The sequence below is a fragment of the Anomaloglossus baeobatrachus genome, chromosome 4 (assembly GCF_048569485.1).
Source record: "Anomaloglossus baeobatrachus isolate aAnoBae1 chromosome 4, aAnoBae1.hap1, whole genome shotgun sequence".
Classification (NCBI taxonomy): Eukaryota; Metazoa; Chordata; class Amphibia; order Anura; family Aromobatidae; genus Anomaloglossus; species Anomaloglossus baeobatrachus.
This window is the reverse complement of record NC_134356.1, coordinates 284,723,398-284,741,118: the sequence shown is the minus strand read 5'-3', so window position 1 is coordinate 284,741,118 and position 17,721 is coordinate 284,723,398. Positions and strand designations below refer to the sequence as shown.

The 17,721-nt window shown below is 44.8% G+C and overlaps 1 protein-coding gene across 1 annotated transcript in view; it reads right to left on the bottom strand.

Moving 5' to 3' along the window:
• Positions 1-17,721, bottom strand: part of TPH2 (tryptophan hydroxylase 2) — a 737,869-nt gene that overhangs the window by 656,436 nt on the left and 63,712 nt on the right. The gene's annotated exons all lie outside the window — the stretch shown is intronic.

Below are 17,721 nucleotides of genomic sequence, written 5' to 3'. Positions count from 1 at the left end.
AATACATTTTTGTTAATACATTCTATTTTGTTAACAGCAGTTATTAATAGAGATGAGCGAACCGGTCCTGGTTCGGCTCGAGTTCGGTTCACCGAACGGAGGTCTCCTTCGAGTTCGGTTCGTCGAACGTTCGACGAACCGAACTCGAACTGCATAGGAAATAATGGCAGGCAATCACAAACACATAAAAAACACCTAGAAAACACCCTCAAAGGTGTCCAAAAGGTGACAAACAACTCACAACACAAACACATGGGAAAGTGACAAGGACATATACTCATGCGAAAACAAAAGAGCTGGACAAGGAAAAAGAGGAGGAGACACAGATATAGGCATGGCACGCCCTTCTAAAATCATGTAAAACACCACAAGGTGACTCCAAGCGGAGTTCTCCCTTTTTTCCAAAAATTGGGCCCCACACACACCCATCCCTTCAGTGGCAGCAGTTGTGCCCCAGTTGTACACTTCACAGGTAGATTTGCATCAAGCACATTCAAAAATACGCCATACTTAACCGTCCCCAGAAGGACACCGGGGTACGTAGCTAAGTCTTTCCTGATCCCAGCTCAGTTCATCTTGGCTCCTTTTAAAAAACATACACACACACACCCACCCCTTCAGTGGCAGCACTTGTGCCCCAGTTGTACACTTCACAGCTAGATTTGCATCAAGCACATTCAAAAATACGCCATACTTAACCGTTCCCAGGATGACCCTTGGGTAAGTAGATAAAGTCTTTGCTGAACCATGACTTGTTCATCTTGGCTCCTTTTAAAAAACACAGCAAACAAGGGTTACTCCAAGCAGAGTCTCCCTTTTTTTCCAAAAATTGGGCCCCACACACACCCACCCCTTCAGTGGCAGCACTTGTGCCCCAGTTGTACACTTCACAGGTAGATTTGCATCAAGCACATTCAAAAATACGCCATACTTAACCATCCCCAGGATGACCCTGGGGTAAGTAGATAAAGTCTTTGCTGAACCATGACTTGCTCATCTTCACTCCTTTTAAAAAACACAGCAAGCAAGGGCTACTCCAAGCGGAGTCTCCCTTTTTTCCAAAAATTGGGCCACACACACACCCACCCCTTCAGTGGCAGCACTTGTGCCCTAGTTGCAAACAGGATGTTTTGATTTGCATAAAGAACATTCCAATTCCACAAGCATTTACTCTCCCCAGGATGACACAGGGGTAGTAAATTCTTTGTGGATCCATGACTTGTTCATTTTGATGAACGTTAGTCTGTCCACATTGTCACTGGACAGAAGCGTGCGCTTATCTGTCAGCACACACCCAGCAGCACTGAAGACACATTCAGAGACAACGCTGGCAGCTGGACACGACAAAATCTCCAAGGCGTAAGTTGAGAGCTCTGGCCATTTTTCAAGATTTGAAGCCCAAAATGAGCAAGGCTCCATTTGCAAAGTCATGGCATCGATGTTCATTTGGAGATACTCCTGTATCATCCTCTCCAGCCGTTGACTATGTGTCAGACTTGTTGTCTCTGGTGGCCTTCAAAGGACGGTCTAAAAAAAATTATGGAAAGATTCCATAAAATTGCTGTTACCAGCACCAGATACGGTGCTACTGGTACGGGTAGACTGTTGAAGATGACGAGACCGTCCCATGTTTGTCAAGTTACAACTGGGAGATTCACTCCCTGCACCTGCACGGTTGTTTGGTGGAAAAGCCGAGCTAAGATCGAGTAACAGCTTCTGCTGATACTCCTGCATACGTGCGTCCCTTTCTATGGCTGGAATTATGTCACAAAATTTGGACTTGTACCGGGGATCTAATAGTGTGGCAAGCCAGTAGTCATCATCACTTCTAATTTTGACAATACGAGGGTCATGTTGGAGGTAGTGCAGCAAGAAGGCGCTCATGTGTTTTGCGCGGCCATGCGGACCAAGTCCACGCTGTGTTTGTGGCATAGAGGTGCTAACCGTTCTTTCTTCCTCTGACATCTCCCCCAACCTCTTTCAACTGAAATTTGACCAAGGTCTCCCTCATCCGCTGAGTCTTCCATGTCCATGGACAGTTCGTCCTCCATTTCTTCATGTTCTCCTGCACCTTCCTCAACAACTCGCCTGCTACCATGTGCCCTTCTTGATCCCTGTCCCCCATGGTCCCATGCCTGCCGCGTTGGTGATGATGAACGTCTGGACCTTGGTGATGTTGTTGTGTCTTGCGCATATGAATCCTCCTGTAGTTCCTCCCCTTCCTGTTGTCCCACCCCCTGACTCCGAATAGTGTTTAGCGTGTGCTCCAGCATGTAAATGACTGGAATTGTCATGCTGATAATGGCATTGTCAGCGCTAAACATATTCGTCGCCATGTCGAAACTGTGCAGAAGGGTGCATAGGTCCTTGATCTGAGACCACGCCATCAGGGTGATCTTCCCCACCTCTGCATCTCGTTGGCCCAGGCTATACGTCATGACGTATTGCACCAGGGCTCGGCGGTGCTGCCACAGTCGCTCTAACATGTGGAGAGTCGAATTCCAGCGTGTCGCCACATCGCATTTCAGGCGATGAACCGGCAGGCCGAAAAACTTCTGGAGCGATGCAAGTCGCTCAGCTGCGGCGGTTGAACGGCGGAAGTGAGCAGATAGTTTTCGTTCCCTGGTCAGAAGGCCATCTAGGCCGGGATAGTGTGTTAAAAATTGATGGACAACAAGGTTCAACACATGAGCCATACAAGGCACGTGTGTCAACTTGCCCAGGCGAAGGGCCGCACCCAGGTTTACAGCATTGTCACACACGGCCTTACCAGGCTGCAGGTTGAGTGGAGACAACCATTTATTAAACTCAGTCTCCAGAGCTGCCCACAACTCATCCGCTGTGTGACTCCTATTTCCAAGACATGTCAAGCAAAAGACCGTCTGATGCCGTTGCGCTCTGCTGCCAGCATAGTAATGAGGGGTGCATGATTCCTTCTGCGCAATGTGAACGCTGGTCGCCTGACCAGGCAGGCTTGGGGCGGAGGTGGAGGACCCAGATGAGGTGGAGGAGGCAGAAGCAGTGGCGGAACTTGGACAGACAGAGGATTGACACACAAGTCGTGGGGATGGCAAGACTTGTGCAGCAGACCCTTCACATCTATCACCATAGTTACCCAGTGCCCAGTCAGCGACATGTAACGTCCCTGTCCATGCTTACTGGTCCAAGTATCGGTGGTGAAATGCACCCGTTGACACACAGAGTTTCTCAAGGAAGCGGTGATGTTGTGTGCGACATGCTGGTGTAGCGCGGGCACACCTTTCTTAGAGAAGTAGTGGCGACTGGGCATCTGGTACTGGGGCACAGCGACAGACATAAGGTCTCTAAAATCCTGTGTGTCCACCAGGTGGAAAGGCAGCATTTCGGTAGCAAAGAGCTTACAGAGGGATAAAGTCAACCTCTTAGCTTTGTCATGGGTCGCAGGAAATGGCCTTTTATTTGTCCACATCTGAGGGACAGAGATCTGGCTGCTGTGTGGAGACGGTGTTGAGTAGGGTGTCCCTGGAAAAATGCAGCTTTGTGAGGAAAGTGCAGGCGTAGACATGATGTCGCCTTCATCCAACGTTGGTGCTATCGATGTCTGAGAGAGCTGTACACACGTAATTGTTTCCCCTTCCAAACCAACTGACGACCTACCAAGCAAACTGCCTGTTGCGGTTACAGTGGTGGAAGTTGTGAGTGGAAAACCAGGTGTGACAGCTGTCCCCACAGTCCTAGAAGATGAAGAGCGCGCGGATGCACTTGAAGGGGCAGGCGTTGGATGGTTTGCTTCGCTAGGCCGCATTGCAGCACGGTGAGCTTCCCACTGGGACATATGATATTTATTCATGTGACTATTCATGGAAGAACTTGTCAAACTGCTGAGGTTTAGCCCTCTACTAACAGAATCACGACAAATTTTACAGATCACATAATTTGGGCGATCTTTTGCTATGTCAAAAAAGGACCATGCTAGGCAAGGCTTAGAGGGCATGCGACCTGCTGATCCACCCCAACTAGTGCTCAGAGGCACAGTGGTGGCTGAGGATGCAATTGTAGACGTGCTACCAGTGCTCCGACTCTGTCCAGGAAGGCGCAAGGTAACTTAGTCGTCGGTTGCATCCTCCTCCACCGCCTCTGTTGACCTCCTCGAGGGCCTGACTGTGGGTTGACAGTAGGTGGGATCTAGAACTTCCTCATCAATTGTTGTGTTTGCACTCCCCTCACCCTCAGACCGAGCCTCTTCTTACCCTGACCGAATATTTAAGTTGTCATCCCAATCTGGTATCTGCGTCTCATCGTCATCAGTATGTTCCTCATTGCCTATAACAGCAGGTGTTACAGTTTCTGAAAAAGGGTCAACATTATGCTCAGAAACTTGGTCCTCACGGCCTGAATCAGAGTCACAAAGGTTCTGTGCATCACTGCAGACCATTGCCTGGTCTGTACTCACTGTAACCTGGGAGCAGACCTCTGATTCCCAGGCTATAGTGTGACTGAACAGCTCTGCAGACTCAGCCATCTCAGTTCCACCATACTGTGCAGGGCGGATGGAGACTTCAGAGCTGGGAGAAAGCAAGTTTGATTGGGATGACAACTCAGAGGACTAATCTTTTTTGGATGCGGTAGTTGAGGTGGCGGAGAGGGCACTTGTTGGACCACTTGAGATCCATTCAAGCATTTTCCTTTTTTGGCCATCATCTACCTTTGTTCCAGTTGTTCGTGTCCGTAAAAAAGGGAGCACATCGGATTGTCCACGGTAAGTAATAGACATCTTACTTTCGCTGGAAGATGGTCTATCTTCAACAGATGTTAATGGAGCTTTGCCACCTTCCCCACGGACAAACCCTTTTTTTCCTTTTCCAACACGCCTCTTCCCCTTTCCACCAGCATCTGTCATTTTGCCACTCATGTTGATTGCGACAATATTGTGCACTTAAAATGTGGTAGTAAAAATTGAGAGGTGGTGTAGATTGCAGCGGTGGTCTAGCTTTATTAATAGCAGAATAAACAACAATAATTATCCCTGACAATGCAACTACGGCCCTTAAACTGGCAGCATAAATTGCTAGTATAATAGCTTAGTAACAATGAGTTTGAGTGTGCAATGCAGGCAGACGTGCTGCAAATATCTTTGCACTAGTGTGACAATACAGAAGTCCAACAGCCACGTTTAGGATGCCACTAAGTTCACTCAGTGTTTGCTAGTATAGTGGCTTAGTAACAATGAGTTTGAGTGTGCAATGCAGGCAGACGTGCTGCAAATATCTTTGCACTAGTGTGACAATACAGAAGTCCAACAGCCACGTTTAGGATGCCACTAAGTTCACTCAGTGTTTGCTAGTATAATGGCTTAGTAAGAATGAGTTTAAGTGTGCAATGCCGGCAGACGTGCTGCAAATATCTTTGCACTAGTGTGACAATACAGAAGTCCAACAGCCACGTTTAGGATGCCACTAAGTTCACTCAGTGTTTGCTAGTATAATGGCTTAGTAACAATGAGTTTCAGTGTGCAATGCAGGCAGACGTGCTGCAAATATCTTTGCACTAGTGTGACAATAGAGACATCCAACAGCCACGTTTAGGATGCCACTAAGTTCATTCAGTGTTTGCTAGTATAATGGCTTAGTAACAATGAGTTTGAGTGTGCAATGCAGGCAGACGTGCTGCAAATATCTTTGCACTAGTGGGACAATACAGAAGTCCAACAGCCACGTTTAGGATGCCACTAAGTTCACTCAGTGTTTGCTAGTATAATGGCTTAGTAACAATGAGTTTGAGTGTGCAATGCAGGCAGACGTGCTGCAAATATCTTTGCACTAGTGTGACAATACAGAAGTCCAACAGCCACGTTTAGGATGCCACTAAGTTCACTCAGTGTTTGCTAGTATAATGGCTTAGTAAGAATGAGTTTAAGTGTGCAATGCCGGCAGACGTGCTGCAAATATCTTTGCACTAGTGTGACAATACAGAAGTCCAACAGCCACGTTTAGGATGCCACTAAGTTCACTCAGTGTTTGCTAGTATAATGGCTTAGTAACAATGAGTTTCAGTGTGCAATGCAGGCAGACGTGCTGCAAATATCTTTGCACTAGTGTGACAATAGAGAAGTCCAACAGCCACGTTTAGGATGCCACTAAGTTCATTCAGTGTTTGCTAGTATAATGGCTTAGTAACAATGAGTTTGAGTGTGCAATGCAGGCAGACGTGCTGCAAATATCTTTGCACTAGTGGGACAATACAGAAGTCCAACAGCCACGTTTAGGATGCCACTAAGTTCACTCAGTGTTTGCTAGTATAATGGCTTAGTAACAAAGAGTTTCAATGTGCAATGCAGGCAGACGTGCTGCAAATATCTTTGCACTAGTGTGACAATACAGAAGTCCAACAGCCACGTTTAGGATGCCACTAAGTTCACTCAGTGTTTGCTAGTATAATGGCTTAGTAACAATGAGTTTGAGTGTGCAATGCAGGCAGACGTGCTGCAAATATCTTTGCACTAGTGTGACAATACAGAAGTCCAATAGCCACGTTTAGGATGCCACTAAGTTCACTCAGTGTTTGCTAGTATAATGGCTTAGTAACAATGAGTTTCAGTGTGCAATGCAGGCAAACGTGCTGCAAATATCTTTGCACTAGTGTGACAATACAGAAGTCCAACAGCCACGTTTAGGATGCCACTAAGTTCATTCAGTGTTTGCTAGTATAATGGCTTAGTAACAATGAGTTTGAGTGTGCAATGCAGGCAGACGTGCTGCAAATATCTTTGCACTAGTGTGACAATACAGAAGTCCAACAGCCACGTTTAGGATGCCACTAAGTTCATTCAGTGTTTGCTAGTATAATGGCTTAGTAACAATGAGTTTGAGTGTGAAATGCAGGCAGACGTGCAGCAAATATCTTTGCACTAGTGTGACAATACAGAAGTCCAACAGCCACGTTTAGGATGCCACTAAGTTCACTCAGTGTTTGCTAGTATAATGGCTTAGTAACAATGAGTTTTAGTGTGCAATGCAGGCAGACGTGCTGCAAATAACTTTGCACTAGTGTGACAATACAGAAGTAAAACAGCCACGTTTAGGATGCCACTAAGTTCACTTAGTGTTTGCTAGTATAATGGCTTAGTAACAATGAGTTTCAGTGTGCAATGCAGGCAGACGTGCTGCAAATATCTTTGCACTAGTGTGACAATACAGAAGTCCAACAGCCACGTTTAGGATGCCACTAAGTTCACTCAGTGTTTGCTAGTATAATGGCTTAGTAAAAATGAGTTTCAGTGTGCAATGCAGGCAGACGTGCTGCAAATATCTTTGCACTAGTGTGGCAATACAGAAGTCCAACAGCCACGTTTAGGATGCCACTAAGTTCATTCAGTGTTTGCTAGTATAATGGCTTAGTAACAATGAGTTTGAGTGTGCAATGCAGGCAGACGTGCTGCAAATATCTTTGCACTAGTGTGACAATACAGAAGTCCAACAGCCACGTTTAGGATGCCACTAAGTTCACTCAGTGTTTGCTAGTATAATGGCTTAGTAACAATGAGTTTGAGTGTGCAATGCAGGCAGACGTACTGCAAATATCTTTGCACTACTGGGACAATACAGAAGTCCAACAGCCACGTTTAGGATGCCACTAATTTCACTCAGTGTTTGCTAGTATAATGGCTTAGTAACAATGAGTTTGAGTGTGCAATGCAGGCAGACGTGCAGCAAATATCTTTGCATTAGTGTAACAATACAGAAGTCCAACAGCCACGTTTAGGATGCCACTAAGTTCACTCAGTGTTTGCTAGTATAATGGCTTAGTAACAATGAGTTTCAGTGTGCAATGCAGGCAGACGTGCTGCAAATATCTTTGCACTAGTGTGACAATACAGAAGTCCAACAGCCACGTTTAGGATGCCACTAAGTTCACTCAGTGTTTGCTAGTATAATGGCTTAGTAACAATGAGTTTCAGTGTGCAATGCAGGCAGACGTGCTGCAAATATCTTTGCACTAGTGTGACAATACAGAAGTCCAATAGCCACGTTTAGGATGCCACTAAGTTCACTAAGTGTTTGCTAGTATAATGGCTTAGTAACAATGAGTTTGAGTGTGCAATGCAGGCAGACGTGCTGCAAATATCTTTGCACTAGTGGGACAATACAGAAGTCCAACAGCCACGTTTAGGATGCCACTAAGTTCACTCAGTGTTTGCTAGTATAATGGCTTAGTAACAATGAGTTTCAATGTGCAATGCAGGCAGACGTGCTGCAAATATCTTTGCACTAGTGTGACAATACAGAAGTCCAACAGCCACGTTTAGGATGCCACTAAGTTCACTCAGTGTTTGCTAGTATAATGGCTTAGTAACAATGAGTTTGAGTGTGCAATGCAGGCAGACGTGCTGCAAATATCTTTGCACTAGTGTGACAATACAGAAGTCCAATAGCCACGTTTAGGATGCCACTAAGTTCACTCAGTGTTTGCTAGTATAATGGCTTAGTAACAATGAGTTTCAGTGTGCAATGCAGGCAAACGTGCTGCAAATATCTTTGCACTAGTGTGACAATACAGAAGTCCAACAGCCACGTTTAGGATGCCACTAAGTTCATTCAGTGTTTGCTAGTATAATGGCTTAGTAACAATGAGTTTGAGTGTGCAATGCAGGCAGACGTGCTGCAAATATCTTTGCACTAGTGTGACAATACAGAAGTCCAACAGCCACGTTTAGGATGCCACTAAGTTCACTCAGTGTTTGCTAGTATAATGGCTTAGTAACAATGAGTTTGAGTGTGCAATGCAGGCAGACGTACTGCAAATATCTTTGCACTACTGGGACAATACAGAAGTCCAACAGCCACGTTTAGGATGCCACTAATTTAACTCAGTGTTTGCTAGTATAATGGCTTAGTAACAATGAGTTTGAGTGTGCAATGCAGGCAGACGTGCAGCAAATATCTGTGCACTAGTGTGACAATACAGAAGTCCAACAGCCACGTTTAGGATGCCACTAAGTTCACTCAGTGTTTGCTAGTATAATGGCTTAGTAACAATGAGTTTGAGTGTGCAATGCAGGCAGACGTGCTGCAAATAACTTTGCACTAGTGTGACAATACAGAAGTCCAACAGCCACGTTTAGGATGCCACTAAGTTCACTGAGTGTTTGCTAGTATAATGGCTTAGTAACAATGAGTTTCAGTGTGCAATGCAGGCAGACGTGCTGCAAATATCTTTGCACTAGTGTGACAATACAGAAGTCCAACAGCCACGTTTAGGATGCCACTAAGTTCACTCAGTGTTTGCTAGTATAATGGCTTAGTAACAATGAGTTTCAGTGTGCAATGCAGGCAGTCGTGCTGCAAATATCTTTGCACTAGTGGGACAATACAGAAGTCCAACAGCCACGTTTAGGATGCCACTAAGTTCACTCAGTGTTTGCTAGTATAATGGCTTAGTAAGAATGAGTTTGAGTGTGCAATGCAGGCAGACGTGCTGCAAATATCTTTGCACTAGTGTGACAATACAGAAGTCCAATAGCCACGTTTAGGATGCCACTAAGTTCACTCAGTGTTTGCTAGTATAATGGCTTAGTAACAATAAGTTTCAGTGTGCAATGCAGGCAGACGTGCTGCAAATATCTTTGCACTAGTGGGACAATACAGAAGTCCAACAGCCACGTTTAGGATGCCACTAAGTTCACTCAGTGTTTGCTAGTATAATGGCTTAGTAACAATGAGTTTCAGTGTGCAATGCAGGCAGACGTGCTGCAAATATCTTTGCACTAGTGTGACAATACAGAAGTCCAACAGCCACGTTTAGGATGCCACTAAGTTCACTCAGTGTTTGCTAGTATAATGGCTTAGTAACAGTGAGTTTCAGTGTGCAATACAGGCAGACGTGCTGCAAATATCTTTGCACTAGTGTGACAATACAGAAGTCCAACAGCCACGTTTAGGATGCCACTAAGTTCACTCAGTGTTTGCTAGTATAATGGCTTAGTAACAATGAGTTTGAGTGTGCAATGCAGGCAGACGTGGTGCTTATATCTTTGCACTAGTGTGACAATACAGAAGTCCAACAGCCACGTTTAGGATGCCACTAAGTTCACTCAGTGTTTGCTAGTATAATGGCTTAGTAACAATGAGTTTAAGTGTGCAATGCAGGCAGACGTGCTGCAAATATCTTTGCACTAGTGGGACAATACAGAAGTCCAACAGCCACGTTTAGGATGCCACTAAGTTCACTCAGTGTTTTCTAGTATAATGGCTTAGTAACAATGAGTTTGAGTGTGCAATGCAGGCAGACGTGCTGCAAATATCTTTGCACTAGTGTGACAATACAGAAGTCCAACAGCCACGTTTAGGATGCCACTAAGTTCACTCAGTGTTTGCTAGTATAATGGCTTAGTAACAATGAGTTTGAGTGTGCAATGCAGGCAGACGTGGTGCTTATATCTTTGCACTAGTGTGACAATACAGAAGTCCAACAGCCACGTTTAGGATAACACTAAGTTCACTCAGTGTTTGCTAGTATAATGGCTTAGTAACAATGAGTTTGAGTGTGCAATGCAGGCAGACGTGCTGCAAATATCTTTGCACTAGTGGGACAATACAGAAGTCCAACAGCCACGTTTAGGATGCCACTAAGTTCACTCAGTGTTTGCTAGTATAATGGCTTAGTAACAATGAGTTTGAGTGTGCAATGCAGGCAGACGTGCTGCAAATATCTTTGCACTAGTGGGACAATACAGAAGTCCAACAGCCACGTTTAGGATGCCACTAAGTTCACTCAGTGTTTGCTAGTATAATGGCTTAGTAACAATGAGTTTGAGTGTGCAATGCAGGCAGACGTGGTGCTTATATCTTTGCACTAGTGTGACAATACAGAAGTCCAACAGCCATGTTTAGGATGCCACTAAGTTCACTCAGTGTTTGCTAGTATAATGGCTTAGTAACAATGAGTTTGAGTGTGCAATGCAGGTAGACGTGGTGCTTATATCTTTGCACTAGTGTGACAATACAGAAGTCCAACAGCCACGTTTAGGATGCCACTAAGTTCACTCAGTGTTTGCTAGTATAATGGCTTAGTAACAATGAGTTTGAGTGTGCAATGCAGGTAGACGTGCTGCAAATATCTTTGCACTAGTGGGACAATACAGAAGTCCAACAGCCACGTTTAGGATGCCACTAAGTTCACTCAGTGTTTGCTAGTATAATGGCTTAGTAACAATGAGTTTCAGTGTGCAATGCAGGCAGACGTGCTGCAAATATCTTTGCACTAGTGTGACAATACAGAAGTCCAACAGCCACGTTTAGGATGCCACTAAGTTCACTCAGTGTTTGCTAGTATAATGGCTTAGTAACAATGAGTTTGAGTGTGCAATGCAGGCAGACGTGCTGCAAATATCTTTGCACTAGTGTGACAATACAGAAGTCCAACAGCCACGTTTAGGATGCCACTAAGTTCACTCAGTGTTTGCTAGTATAATGGCTTAGTAAGAATGAGTTTGAGTGTGCAATGCAGGCAGACGTGCTGCAAATATCTTTGCACTAGTGTGACTATACAGAAGTCCAACAGCCACGTTTAGGATGCCACTAAGTTCACTTAGTGTTTGCTAGTATAATGGCTTAGTAACAATGAGTTTGAGTGTGCAATGCAGGCAGACGTGCTGCAAATATCTTTGCACTAGTGGGACAATACAGAGGTCCAACAGCCACGTTTAGGATGCCACTAAGTTCACTCAGTGTTTGCTAGTATAATGGCTTAGTAACAATGAGTTTGAGTGTGCAAAGGGCAGGAGGGTACAGTGGCAGCGTTGTGGGTCTCTGGGTAGAGGAAAGGAAGCCTGCCTTTCTATCCCTCCTAATGGGGAAATGCAGCGAGGAAATCCCTGACCTTAGCTACACAGATGCTGTCATCTTGTGTAGCTGTTAAACTCTGTTTTCACGGACCTGTCACCTATGGCTCTGACCCTGCCGGTATTAGCCCTTAAAAGGACTGATAGAAACTTCTGTCCCTATTCTGTACAGCGCTGTGTATAGAGCGTACACAGCAGTATCGGAGATAGGAGCTGCGCCAGTGGTGACTGACACCAAGGACGCAGAAGGCAGACAATGGCGTGCTGGAGGAAAATGTCCGTTTTTATAATGCAGGGACATGTGACATGGACATCCTATCACACATGCCGTTGCTTCTCTGGCTAAAAGTCCATTTAGCTGTGTGTGTGTCTGGGATTGGCTGACATGCTGGCCCGCCCCACTACACGCGCGCTTTTAGGGAAGGAAGACAAGGAGAAAAAAAAAGGCGATCTCCATTATCCATACAGCAGTGATCTGAATGCGCTGTTCCCGCACACCATACGCTGAAATTTCATAATAGTGTGAGTCACAGAGTGACTTATACTATTACAGCGGAAAGCCAGCTAGTAATTAGCTGGTCTTTTTGCTGCTAGAACCGTTCTCGAACGTATCTTTAGCAAAAAGCTCGAGTTCTAGTTCGATCTAGAACAGCCCCCAAAATCACTCGATCCGCGAACTGGAGAACCTCGAACCGCGAACCGCGCTCAACTCTAGTTATTAACCCGGGCGAAGCCGGGTAGTACAGCTAGTAAACTGTAAAGATGAGATGCACAGTGCAGTTCTCTTACCTTTATATTACCTGTAATTCAGTGGGATGCTGGAGATGCTCTTTCTGCTCCCCCTTCCCTCTAGGATATTACATCACACATCAGGGGGCCAGCTTTATTCTATTGGTAACAGCCAGTTCCCTGATAATATCTGCTTCTGACCTAGAATAAGACGTTTGGCCATGCCTTTTAATCTTGGACTGCAGAGAAACAGCTATTATTATGCTTTTACTACCATAATAGCATAGAACAGGCCCCTGATATGTGATGTAATATCCCAGAGGGGGGGATGAGCAGAAAGAGCATCTCCAGCATCACACTGAATTACAAGTAGTGTGAGGTTATACAACTTCACTGTACATCTTATCTTTATAGTTTATGAGGGCTGGAACAGTAGAAGAACTTTTTATCTTCCTGAAGTACCCCTTTAAAGAAGCTCTCACATTTATTTTTTTTAATAAATGTGTGTATACAGTGAGGAAAAAAAGTATTTGATACACTGACGAGTTTGCAAGTTTTCCCAAATACAAAGAATGGCGAGGTCTGTAATTTTTATCATAGGTACACTTTAACTATGATAGACAGAATACAAAATCCAGAAAATTACATTGTATGTTTTTTAAATAATTACATTTTATTGCATAAAATAAGTATTTGATACAATATAAAAACAGAACTTAAGATTTGGTATGGAAACCTTTGTTTGCAATTACTGAGGTCAGTCATTTTCTGTAGTTCTTGACTACGTTTGCACACACTGCAGCAGGGATTTTGGCCCACTCCTCCATACAGATCTTCTCCACATCATTCAGGTTTCGGGGCTGTGACTGGGCAACATTGAGTTTAAGCTCCCTCCAAAATACAGGGGACCTCTACTTTGAGGACCCATACAGCTAGTTATAGAGGGTGGGCATGGGGAGCAGTGTATATTCATGAACTTTAATGATCGGATAAGGAAGCAGTGTAAAGTTGGGTTCACACATAGCGACAGCGACAACGACAACGACGTCGCTGTTACGTCACCATTTTCTGTGACGTAACAGGGACCTTGTAAGTCGCTGTTATGATCGCTGCTTAGTTGGCAAACACAGCAGAAGCAGCAGCGATCATAACGACGCTGTGCTACATGTGCAGAGAGCAGGGAGCCGCGCTTAGCGCTGGCTCCCTGCACTCCTAGCTACAGTACACATCGGGTTAATTACCCGATGTGTACTGCAGCTACATGTGCAGAGAGCAGGGAGCCGCGCACACTGGTTAGCGCTGGCTCCCTGCACTCCTAGCTACAGTACACATCGGGTTAATTAACCCGATGTGTACTGCAGCTACATGTGCAGAGAGCAGGGAGCCGGCACTGGCAGCGTGAGAGCGGCGGAGGCTGGTAACGAAGGTAAATATCGGGTAACCACCTTGGTTACCTAATGTTTACCCTGGTTACAGCTTACCTCAGCTGCCAGATGCTGGCTCCTGCTCCCTGCTCGCTTCATTTCGTCGCTCTCTCGCTGTCACACACAGGAGAGCAACAATAAAAAAAACAAACCAGGGCTGTGGGTAACGAGCAGCGATCTCACAGCAGGGGCCAGATCGCTGCTCAGTGTCACACACAGCGAGATCGCTAATGAGGTCACTGCTGCGTCACAAAAACCGTGACTCAGCAGCGATCTCAGCAGCGATCTCGCTGTGTGTGAAGCACCCCTAACAGCCGCAGGGGAACTCAGTAAGTATAATTCTCCTCCTTTAATCCCCATAAAACTCTGACAACATTTTTTCCAGAAACCGGCTGTGAGTCAGAAATGCATCCAGGCATCTTCCTCATTCTGTTCCCATTCAGTTTTAGCACGTTTCCATCCATTTCAGCATTTTTACAGCCCTCTGAGACCAATTTACAGTCAGGGCCAGAAATATTTGGACAGTGACACAAGTTTTGTTATTTTAGCTGTTTACAAAAACATGTTCAGAAATACAATTATATATATAATATGGGCTGAAAGTGCACACTCCCAGCTGCAATATGAGAGTTTTCACATCCAAATCGGAGAAAGGGTTTAGGAATCATAGCTCTGTAATGCATAGCCTCCTCTTTTTCAAGGGACCAAAAGTAATTGGACAAGGGACTCTAAGGGCTGCAATTAACTCTGAAGGCGTCTGCCTCGTTAACCTGTAATCAATGAAGTAGTTAAAAGATCTGGGGATGATTACAGGTGTGTGGTTTTGCATTTGGAAGCTGTTGCTGTGACCAGACAACATGCGGTCTAAGGAACTCTCAATTGAGGTGAAGCAGAACATCCTGAGGCTGAAAAAAAGAAAAAATCCATCAGAGAGATAGCAGACATGCTTGGAGTAGCAAAATCAACAGTCGGGTACATTCTGAGAAAAAAGGAATTGACTGGTGAGCTTGGGAACTCAAAAAGGCCTGGGCGTCCACGGATGACAACAGTGGTGGATGATCGCCGCATACTTTCTTTGGTGAAGAAGAACCCGTTCACAACATCAACTGAAGTCCAGAACACTCTCAGTGAAGTAGGTGTATCTGTCTCTAAGTCAACAGTAAAGAGAAGACTCCATGAAAGTAAATACAAAGGGTTCCCATCTAGATGCAAACCATTCATCAATTCCAAAAATAGACAGGCCAGAGTTAAATTTGCTGAAAAACACCTCATGAAGCCAGCTCAGTTCTGGAAAAGTATGCTATGGACAGATGAGACAAAGATCAACCTGTACCAGAATGATGGGAAGAAAAAAGTTTGGAGAAGAAAGGGAACGGCACATGATCCAAGGCACACCACATCCTCTGTAAAACATGGTGGAGGCAACGTGATGGCATGGGCATGCATGGCTTTCAATGGCACTGGGTCACTTGTGTTTATTGATGACATAACAGCAGACAAGAGTAGCCGGATGAATTCTGAAGTGTACTGGGATATACTTTCAGCCCAGATTCAGCCAAATGCCGCAAAGTTGATCGGACGGCGCTTCATAGTACAGATGGACAATGACCCCAAGCATACAGCCAAAGCTACCCAGGAGTTCATGAGTGCAAAAAAGTGGAACATTCTGCAATGGCCAAGTCAATCACCAGATCTTAACCCAATTGAGCATGCATTTCACTTGCTCAAATCCAGACTTAAGACGGAAAAACCCACAAACAAGCAAGACCTGAAGGCTTCGGCTGTAAAGGCCTGGCAAAGCATTAAGAAGGAGGAAACCCAGCGTTTGGTGATGTCCATGGGTTCCAGACTTAAGGCAGTGATTGCCTCCAAAGGATTCGCAACAAAATATTGAAAATAAAAATATTTTGTTTGGGTTTGGTTTATTTGTCCAATTACTTTTGACCTCCTAAAATGTGGAGTGTTTGTAAAGAAATGTGTACAATTCCTACAATTTCTATCAGATATTTTTGTTCAAACCTTCAAATTAAACGTTACAATCTGCACTTGAATTCTGTTGTAGAGGTTTAATTTCAAATCCAATGTGGTGGCATGCAGAGCCCAACTCGCGAAAATTGTGTCACTGTCCAAATATTTCTGGACCTAACTGTACAAGGTCCTCCTGAAAGGAGTTTCCCATGGACTTGTATTAGATTTACTTATTCGGTACGAATACACAAATAGTAAAAATTATTAATCACAAAGAATCTGAATCCGAATATTTGACTATTCACGCATCTCTAATGCTAACATATTATGCAGCAAATTTACAATATGTTGCAAAAAATTTTGTTGGTGAGTTTATGATGTTGCAGAATTTTGGCAGTATTTCTATTATGTCAATTAGTTTACTTGCATTTTTCAATGGGTTTTTGTGTGCTTTTTTTGCATGCATTTTTAGCTCGTTTTTTATGCTGCTGTTTTTCTGCTTTGTTTTTGATACTTCTTTGTATTTGGCTTTGACAAAACTTTATTGATATACTTATGTGTGGATTACATGTGTTTTAGATGCATTTCCGTAGCGGAAATGCACTAAAAGTGAATGTGGGTTTTTTTTATGGATTTTCCGCATTCCGTGCAATTCAATGAAAAAAATCAGCCTATAGATTTATAGCACTTGGTGTTTTTTGAAGTCTGTTACCATGATGGTGCATAGGTTTGCATAACTGCTCTCGATAAATTAGTTGGTGTCACGGTTTCCCCTCCCCGTCCACATGGCTAGGGGGTGGAGCCTTCTCCAGGGCCTCACTTCCGGAGCTGGGATTATTATTATTATTATTATTATTTATTATTATAGCGTCATTTATTCCATGGCGCTTTACAAGTGAAAGAGGGTATACGTACAACAATCATTAACAGTACAAGACAGACTGGTATAGGAGGAGAGAGGACCCTGCCCGTGAGGGCTCACAGTCTACAGGGAATGGGTGATGGTACAATAGGTGAGGACAGAGCTGGTTGCGCAGTGGTCTACTGGACTGAGGGCTATTGTAGGTTGTAGGCTTGTTGGAAGAGGTGGGTCTTGAGGTTCCTCTTGAAGCTTTCCACGGTAGTGGAGAGTCTGATGTGCTGAGGTAGAGCGTTCCAGAGTATGGGGGATGCACGGGAGAAATCTTGTACACGATTGTGGGAAGAGGAGATAAGAGAGGAGCAGAGAAGGAGATCTTGTGAGGATCTAAGGTTGCGTGCAGGTAGGTACCGGGAGACTAGGTCACAGATGTAGGGAAGAGACAGGTTGTGCATGGCTTTGTATGTCATGGTTAATGTTTTGAACTGGAGTCGTTGGGCGATGGGAAGCCAGTGAAGGGATTGGCAGAGTGGCGAGGCTGGGGAGTAGCGAGGGGAGAGGTGGATTAAGCAGGCTGCAGAGTTTAGGATAGATTGGAGGGGTGCAAGAGTGTTGGAAGGGAGGCCAGAGAGCAGGAGGTTGCAGTAGTCGAGGCGGGAGATGATGAGGGCATGCACTAATGTTTTTGCAGATTCTTGGTTAAGGAAAGCACGGATCCGGGAGATATTTTTGAGTTGTAATCGGCATGAGTTGAAGAGGGCTTGGATGTGTGGCTTGAAGGATAGAGCAGAGTCGAGGGTCACTCCAAGGCAACGAGCTTGTGAGACTGGGGTGAGTGAGCAACCATCAAGTTTGATGGAAAGGCTTGTTGGAGGAGATGAGTGAGGAGGAGGAAAGACAATAAACTCTGTTTTGTCCATGTT